The sequence below is a fragment of the Drosophila innubila genome, chromosome X, assembly GCF_004354385.1.
Source record: "Drosophila innubila isolate TH190305 chromosome X, UK_Dinn_1.0, whole genome shotgun sequence".
Lineage (NCBI taxonomy): Eukaryota > Metazoa > Arthropoda > Insecta > Diptera > Drosophilidae > Drosophila > Drosophila innubila.
The window spans coordinates 33,293,375-33,303,061 of NC_047626.1; the positions used below are offsets into that span (position 1 = coordinate 33,293,375).

The 9,687-nt window shown below is 34.9% G+C and overlaps 1 long non-coding RNA gene across 1 annotated transcript; it reads left to right on the forward strand.

Moving 5' to 3' along the window:
• The first annotated feature begins 617 nt into the window (after nt 1-617).
• On the forward strand, nt 618-1,958 carry LOC117793470. Its single transcript, XR_004618275.1, has 2 exons — nt 618-734; nt 1,815-1,958. It is a non-coding gene; the product is annotated as an uncharacterized LOC117793470 (long non-coding RNA).
• The last annotated feature ends 7,729 nt before the right edge of the window (nt 1,959-9,687 follow it).

Consider the following 9,687-nt stretch of genomic DNA (forward strand, 5'->3'; position numbering starts at 1 on the left):
TCTTTGGGCTAAAACAGAAACAAAAAAGAAAAAAAACTAATCCGCTCACTTACCTGACGGCACTAATAATTTCGAGAGAGCAACAGCGGCAAGTTAACAAAAACTCCAGCGCCTCTCTCAAAGTGTGAGGCTGAGGCCACCCTTCAGTGCTGTTCGGACCGATCGCTTCCAGTTCAGACCTGTGACATGGCTTTTAGTTTAGACCTGAAGCATGGATGCGTGAATCAGACCTAAAAGGGAAGCGGGGGCAGCATCGGTTAAATCGAAAAATTAGAGTTTTTCAAAGAGCGAGATGAAGTAGGAGAGAGAGAGAGAGAGAGAGAGAGAAAGAGAGAGAGAGAGAGAGAGAGAGAGAGAGAGAGTAGCGGTAAGCCCTTTCTAACTATCATAACTGTTAAAATGCTTCTGCAAAAACGAATTGTGATTGTCATATTGTAAGAGCAGCAAAGAATAAAATATGTTGGGCAAACAAGGAAAATAAGAACTTATACTAAAAATGGAAAACGCAAAAGGTATGTATGTATGTGTACATTAAATTTATGATTTGTACTTCATTTAAATGTTAAATTTTTTCTACAATAGATTTTAGTCATGCCCAATCTCATGATTCCGATGGGGCCAAGAAGCAGGTAAGAAAAGTACTGGGCATCGCTATATTGAATGAGGTAAATGTGAATGAAGTTCACAGAAAAAGGCCCTAAATCAATATCCCAAATATTTAAACGGCCTCATTGGTAAGTTTATATTCTTACAAATGATTTAACACTTTATATACATTGGGTAATTATCTATTATACGGTTCTCATCTCAAAAAAAAAAAAAAAAACCACAAATAGGGGGTGATTTATGATGAATTTATCAGTAAAAATTAGATTGGGGACTCACTTGGTTTATTTTTAAAAAATCTTTGAAGTTTTCATACAAAATTAAATTTTGCATGGTTTACCAACACTACTTTTGTAACCAAATCTGGTTAAGTTACTAATTTTGACGCGCACGATTTATAACCGTTTACCAACACTACTTCGAACTGGTGTTTAAATGTTGCCGTAACTTTAAATTAATAAAATATTTAATTAGTTAACCGCATATTTCTTTTTAAAATAGACCATCTGCAGCTTCTGCGTCATCAGCGTCATCATCGTTTTCCCATGAGGATGTGAAATATATGGGCCGTAAGCAAAAATTTTTTTAAAAAAAATCGCGCGATTTTTTTTAAAAAAATTTTTGCCTGCGGCGCTTTTTTCTCACCTTATCAACTCAGCTCATCTAAATGGACATATTCATCTATGACCACCTCTTTGGAAGGGTTGTAAAGCCTTCCAATGGCCATAAACCCCTCATGGATCCTATCCGTGACATGTTTAAACTTCAACTTTTCACTGAGTATTACGTTGTGACTCCGCAAGAAGTCTAACAACTCACTTTTAATGAGTCTAAGAAACTGTCTCGCAGTAACATCACAACCTGTGCACGACATTTTATAAAAATTAAAGCTTTCTGCACGATTCCGTTATATATAGTGTTGGAAAACGGCTAGAAATCGGGCGAGTCAAAATTAGGTACTTACCCAAATTCGCCTACAAAAGTAGTGTTGGTAAACGGGCAAAGTAGTGACAAATTGCACAATACAACCATGCAAAATTTAATTTTGTATGAAAATTTCAATGATTTTTTAAAAATAAACCAAGTGAGTCCCCAATCTAATTTTTACTGATAAATTCATCATAAATCACCCCCTATTTGTGGTTTTTTTTTTTTTTTTTTTGAGATGAGAACCGTATAATAGATATTTACCATACATTGTATATCAGAAAGCATTTCATTCATGCCTGATGTTGATCAACTGAAGCGGGTGCGTTATACACTGTCACGTCAGAAGAATAGAATATGCAAGTCTCATTTGGATTAAGCAATCAAGAACGATAATACCAAAAATGTTTATAATAATAATAAAAAATATATTTAAAAAAATGAATTAAATAAAGAACTAAGTAAATTTTAATTCAATTTTAATTGAAAAAAGTTTATTTTAGGCCTGCCAAAGGTCTGAGTCAGGCCTGAGAGGGAAGCCAAGAAGCAGCGATGGTCATGCTGTCCTAGGACATGCCTGTGTTAAATTTATGCCTCGAAAGCCCGCGTTGGCATTTACGATTTCAGGCCTGGGCATGCCATTTCACCTCTACTTTCATGCCTGCAGCAGGTCTGAACAGAACTGAAGGGCAATGACATTATACATACATGGTATGTACACATGTATGTATGTATGTATTTTGGTGCGGATAGTTTCTACTGTTGAGGGAATGTTTTGGCTGCTGCTTGTTGTATTTACATGAAGACGTGGCAAGCCTGAACAGCATTTTCTTTTTAGCCCAAGAGAGAGAGAGAGAGCTAAAGGGAGAGGGAGAGCAAGCAAGCCAGAAAGCGTAAGATTTAGAGAGAGAGTAGTGGTTCAAATCGAACCGTGTACTTGCGCATTTCTTGACATATGTAGTATACATATGTATGCATGTGCATAGGTACGGGATGTTTGTATGTACATATATATGTACATTAGAATGCGTCAATTTGTATGAAGGAAAAAAGTTCACAAAGCGGTTATAAAAATCACTGCGGTCGGCAGTTCGCGCTAGTGTCGAAAGCAGCACGAAGGGTACGAAAGGCGACTAGCAATATATACAGCTAAGTTGGAAAATTTGCTACGACTGTCCGATCAGATCGAGTTATATACCGATCGAAATATTTAGTCCAAACTAACAAAATGGCGTACTAAAACTTTTTCTAACTTACCTGGATTATGAGATAAGGGGGTGTAAGTGGGAGGGAAAACATTTTAATGATTTGGAACCCTTTGTTAAATTTTTTAATTTTTAAAAGATTCTAATTAAAAAAAAATCGATTGATACCTCGCTCACTCAAATCCGACAACCAGTTCAAAAGATTATTAAATTTGAAATTTTAAGTGGACTTCTCAAAATGAAATGAAAAGTCAGTTTGTTTGTCTGTCTGTTTGTTTGTCTTTTTGCATCAAAGCGCTAAAAAAACTGATGGGAATTTATTCCATTTCGAAAATCTATAAATGTTTGTTCCACGACTTTTTGAAAAAAACCACTAGTTTAGCGGGAAAATGTTAAATCTCGCTGACATTGAAGCCCGAACATAAACTCATTTCTCCTATAGCTTGAAATGTTTTTTAAATACTTAAAAGTTTTAAAATCAAAAATTTAAATACAGCATTTTCTTCGAGTAATACTTCGAGTGCCTACCCCTGTGTATCGCTGGAAAGGTATTTTTAAGGACTTTTATGCGTACATTTGAACTTTTTATACCCTGAGCCCATTGAAAATGGGGAAAAAAGGGTATAAAGTGTTTGGCAGAATGTATGTAACAGGCAGAAGGGGGCGTGGCAGACCCCCAAAGTATATATTTTCTTAATCAGGATCAACAGCCGAGTCGATTGAGCCATGTCGGTCTGTCTGTCCGTCTGTTTGAACGCGTCGATTTCAGAGGCCATAAGATCTGGAGACTTCAAACTTAGAATGTGGGTTCCAGAGTACCATACGCAGATCAATTTGGTTTTTAATTTTGGATCAGACCACTATATCATATAGCTATCATAGGATCGATCGTGCGAAAATCAAGTCTTAGTATGAAAATCTTTTTTGTTTTATAAGATATCATAACCAAACTAATAGAATATGCATTTAAGCTAGTCTTACACATCCTTCCCGAAGTTGGTTCAAATCGGTCCACTATGTCATACAGCTTTCACCGATCTGGCGAAAATCAAGTTTTAGTGTGAAAAACTTTTTGGTTTTATGAGATATGGGCATTTCCACAGAAAGGTCCACCAAGACCGAAAAATTAAAAGTCATCCAAATATTTTTTTAAACTTTTTTTATTATATAGAAATATTTAAATTTTATTAAATTAAGGAGTACACGTCGTTTCTTAGATGCATTGACAAGAATTCAAGCTCTAAAGTTGAAGGTCATGTTTTTTTCAGCTTTGTTCATTTCTAAGAGCATCTTCTCTTTAAAGTTAAATTTTTTAAGAATAATTATGTAACATAGGTTAACTCTTGTTGCAAACAGTTTTATTAAAGCAAGAACTAACGAGAAAAAATGTTAATGGGAAAAAGATATATCAATCAACTGTACAATTTTGATTTGTTTTTAATGATATTTCTACGTAACGTCACGTCATCGAGAAAGCTTTTAATCTCTTTACACTTTTGCGCATGATCGCAAGTGCGATCTTAAACAAACTTAAACAGAATTTAGTTTGATAAAGTATTGGGTCAAAAAATAGATAACTAATTTTATATTTAATTTCAGAAGAATTTCACGTCATTAATTTGCGTTATAATAGCATTTCCATCGAAAATTCCATCGAGGCTAAAATCTTAAAATTAAAGAAAAATTAAAAATTCTAAATTTATTTCTAGAAACATACTCAAATTTCTTAGTTATATATTATAAAAATGTATATTCTAAATTTAGGTTTTGGTTATTTTTGACCATTTTCTTAAAAATTGACTTCCAAAATGAAGAGAAGTAGTATTATAACGTTTATTTAATGAAATCAGTCTTTCATCATCAAAAAACTTATCTACTGACTTAATAGTTTGTTAATTACTGAAAAGGTTAGTATGTATTAAATTAGACATACATTAATTCGCTATTAAATGCTAGAAATTTAAGTAACGTAACGTCATGTGTCATACGTGTCATACTAAGGCTTATAAAAATGGGAAGAGATTTTTAAATTTTAAAACAAGGAAAATGAACTTACATTATTTAAAATGATATTATAAAAAGTTTTATGCAAAAAGTCTTACAAATTTCTCATAGTTTTGCGTTTTCAATCTCAACTCATAACCTAATTCCATTTTTGTAACTTTATGTCATCGCATAATTTTGCCTATTTCTTTTAATCGAAAAGGTAAAGGGCTTAGAGGTTGGTTTTTCGAGTAGAGATAAAACTGACATTTTTTTGTTAAATCTGGCAACTCTTATGTCATTTATGTTCAGTTTGGTTTGCCATTTTATCATGAACAGACTCCGTCCATTTTATGGTCGACATAATCGTCCATCAGAGCAATTAATTCGGTTAACCCTGGATCGTTTTCGCACTACGTTTACTCTATATAAAATGTATCGATTCGTTACCGTGCACAGCAATTGGAGCTTTGTCCATCAACTTTATGGAAGACTATGCGCAAAGATCTTGTCTTACGACCTTACAAGTTCCAACTTGTTCAAGAATTAAAGCCGCGAAACCATGCAATGCGTCGTGATTTTGGTGTATGGGCCGAAAATGAGATTGATCTCAATGACGATTTTCCTCGCAAAATTTCGTTCAGTGATATGGCTCATTTTTGGTTGAATGGCTACGTCAACAAGCAAAATTGCCGCATTTGGAGTGAAGATCATCCACATGAGACCCTTGAGACGCCATTACATCCACAAAAACTGACTGTTTGGTGTGCTCTATGGGCTGGTGGAGTCATTGGGCCATACTTCTTCCGAATTGATGCTGGAGAGTCAGTTACCGTTAATGGAAACCGGTATAGAGTCATGATAACAGACTATTTTGTTCCCGAATTGGATTGCATGACTGTGGATGAGTTATGGCCACACAGCGCAAGTCACAACCGATTTATTGAAGGAAACATTCGATGAGCGCATAATTTTGCGGAATGGACCTGTCGATTGGCCACTAAGATCGTGTGATATGACACCATTGCATTATTTTTTTTGGGATATGTGAAGTCGCTAGTCTACGCCAACAAACCACAAACGTTAGGGGACTTGAAAGCCAACATTCGTCGCGTATTGCCGACATACGGACCCAAATGCTCGAAAAAGTGCTTGAAAATTGGACCTCTAGACTTAGCTATATTCGAGCCAGCCGCGGCGGCCACATGCAGAAAATCATATTTAAACATTAATGACATAAAATTATACTTCCAATAAAGCCAAATTGATGGACATTACAATGATGTTCTCGTGTTTTATTTCAATTCGAAGTTCTATAGCTCTAAAAAAACACCCTTTAGTTTGTTTTCATATTTGTTATTAAATATAGTTCAACTGAATAGCTACTCAGATATATAGACATTTTTTGAAATTTGTACCTTTTTATTTTATTTTTTTTTTTTACATTTTGCCGTACGAATGTAACGTAACGGGGCTGTGGAAATGCCCATATGTCAACCAAACTTATACAGTATGGATTTTACTTGGTTTTATATATCCTGACCAAAGTTGGTTCATATCGGGTCGGTCATAGGACCGACCGGGCAAAGTCGTAAACAAACTGACAGAATATGCTTTTAAGCTGGACTTACCAGTTCAAATTGGAGCAAGTAGTTGAAAATATAAACAAAAATTATTTTTTTTAATTTATGATGCCTGTCGTAGCGAAAACGTATATAACTGCAATGTGAACTTCCTCTTCTATCACCATTTTATTGCAAGGTTGCAAGAGTCCTAAGATAGTGGGAGGGTGCCCAAAAGTGTCAAATTTTAGTTAGCTTCCGTCAGAGCACACTGGGCCAAATCGCGAAATATTTGGCCACAAACTACAATTTTAGTCTGTCTAAAATCTAGGGATGTTGATATTTTTAAAAATCTCATTATCAAAAATATTTCGATATAAAAAAAATATCATTTATATTTGATATTTTTGACTAAAAAATATCGATAATGTCGATGATATAAATATCTAGGGGCAACCTAAAAAATGCCGTGTTTTCACTTAAAATTAATTGTGTTTCCACTAATTTTCATATATTATTACACGGTTTGCGCTTGGATGCAGTGTTATCCATTTTGACAAAGTATAATATTGCTTTCATGTTTCACAAAATAAAAAATTTGTGGATACGGCAAAGGCAACGGCTAAAAATTTTGCTAAATAATATCAAATAATTAATAATAATAATAATCATCGATATTGATATTATCGCCAGAAAAAAATATCGCCCAAAAATATATCATCAACAAAAAATATCTATCGATATATTGAGATATCGATGATATTTTGACATCCCTACTTAAATCTGGCAGCACGAATTTTCTTCTCTCACTCTCTCTCTCGAAACATATTAGAGTCTGAAAGAGGCTGCTGCATTGCGCGGGCAATTTAAAATAAAATGCAAAGTCTAGTTTTATGCGATTTTACAAGCGGAATATGTTAAGTATCTTCTTACAATGATAATAAGCGGAAACTTAATGAATATATGTGTAAAGAATCGGATATATTAATATTTAAAATTATTGTTTTGCAGCTTTCAGTGCTCGGCAAAGATGAACAAGTAGTGCTGCAAAATGATCGCTTGTCCTCTCATGCAATTTCATGCATAGCAATCAGCTTCTGTCCGACTTTATTGAAAAATGTGACGTCACACACTGGGGCAGGCGGCCGAAAAGCGTGGCAAAAATAATTTTTTTGACGAAAGCGTTCGTAAAAAGTAATAAAGGTATTCGATAGAAAAAACTTGTAAAGATTACGAATCCAAAAGATTTTTGAAATCAGGTAAAAATTGTGGGCGTGACAGCCTCTCAAAGTTGACCCATTTTTCAGTGCGCGCAAAAATGTGAAAATTTTATAAAAAATGCAAACTTTAAAACTGATTTGATGACAAGTTATATGACCGATCTTTATGTTTTTGTTTTCATATGAAAAGTACATTCATTTTTAATTAATAATGCCGTAGAATTTTGTTTCTTCACTTGTTGAACTTTTATCCCAGCGATGTTTAAAAAAAGAACTAAAATTAGTCTTTTTGTTTACTTTGATGAGATAGAACTAAAATTGGACTCATTTGGACTCAATCCCACTACCACAGGAGTCTTTGTTAATCAATTCTCTAACGAATCTTGATCTGAGGTCGGTTTAAGGCCTCTCGAGCTATTACCGTTGCTTTATAAAAAACTATGCCAAAATCGCCAAGCCCCTTACGGACGCTCTAAAAGGTGAAAACGGTAAGATAAGCAAAAATGGAGAAAAGTGGAAATACAACTCAGCCAGAGACAACAACAGACTTTTTCTAAGCTTAAAAATATTTTGGCTTCAGAAGAAGTTCTGTTAACATACCCGGATTTTACGAAGCCATTCGACTTAACGACAGACGCTTCCGGCTATGGCCTAGGGGCTGTACTGTCTCAGAATGGTCGACCCATTACAATGATCTCTCGTACGCTACATGATGCTAACATGAATTTTGCAACTAACGAGAGAGAACTTTTGGCCATTGTGGGCCTTGAAGAAACTTTGAAATTACCTTTATGGGGTTAAAAATTTAAGTATCTTCACCGATCATCAACCGCTTACCTTTGCAGTGTCGGATAAAAATCCTAACGCCAAAATAAAGCGCTGGAAAAACTTTATCGAGGAACACGGCGCGAACGTAATCTATAAACCTGGGAAAGAAAACTTTGTTGCTGACGCTCTATCGCGCCAACACATAAACACAATAGAAGAAATCCCTGATTCAGACGTAGCCACCTGTCACAGCGAGGAGTCCCTTACGCACACAATAGCGACAATAGACAAACCGGTTAACTGTTTCCGAAATCAAATCATTCTAGAGGAAGCAGAGACCCCGAGTATAAAGCACTTCATCTTATTCAAAGAAAAAGCCAGACACGTAATAAAATTTTCCAATCGTAACACACTACTTCAAACTCTGCTAGATGTGGTAAAAGCCGATGTAGTCAATGCAATTCATTGCGAGTTACAAACTCTAGCGTTCATTCAACATAATTTAATCAAAGCTTTTCCTTCAACAACTTTCAAGCATTGTAAATTCTTTGTAAACGACATTACCGACCCTTTTGAGCAAAGAGAGATTATGACAATAGAACTTTATCGCGCCCATAGGGCAGCTCAGGAAAACATAAAACAAGTCCTAAGGGACTATTTCTTCCCAAAAATGAATCGTTTGGCTACGGAGGTAGCACTAAACTGCAGAACTTGTTCGATGGCAAAGTACAATCGGCATCTAACAAGACAGGCACTCGGACAGACCCCTATTCCAGCATACGCTGGAGAAATACTTATCCTGACCAAAGTTGGTTCATATCGGGTCGGTCATAGGACCGACCGGGCAAAGTCGTAAACAAACTGACAGAATATGCTTTTAAGCTGGACTTACCAGTTCAAATTGGAGCAAGTAGTTGAAAATATAAACAAAAATTATTTTTTTTAATTTATGATGCCTGTCGTAGCGAAAACGTATATAACTGCAATGTGAACTTCCTCTTCTATCACCATTTTATTGCAAGGTTGCAAGAGTCCTAAGATAGTGGGAGGGTGCCCAAAAGTGTCAAATTTTAGTTAGCTTCCGTCAGAGCATATTTTTAAAAATCTCATTATCAAAAATATTTCGATATAAAAAAAATATCATTTATATTTGATATTTTTGACTAAAAAATATCGATAATGTCGATGATATAAATATCTAGGGGCAACCTAAAAAATGCCGTGTTTTCACTTAAAATTAATTGTGTTTCCACTAATTTTCATATATTATTACACGGTTTGCGCTTGGATGCAGTGTTATCCATTTTGACAAAGTATAATATTGCTTTCATGTTTCACAAAATAAAAAATTTGTGGATACGGCAAAGGCAACGGCTAAAAATTTTGCTAAATAATATCAAATAATTAATAATAATA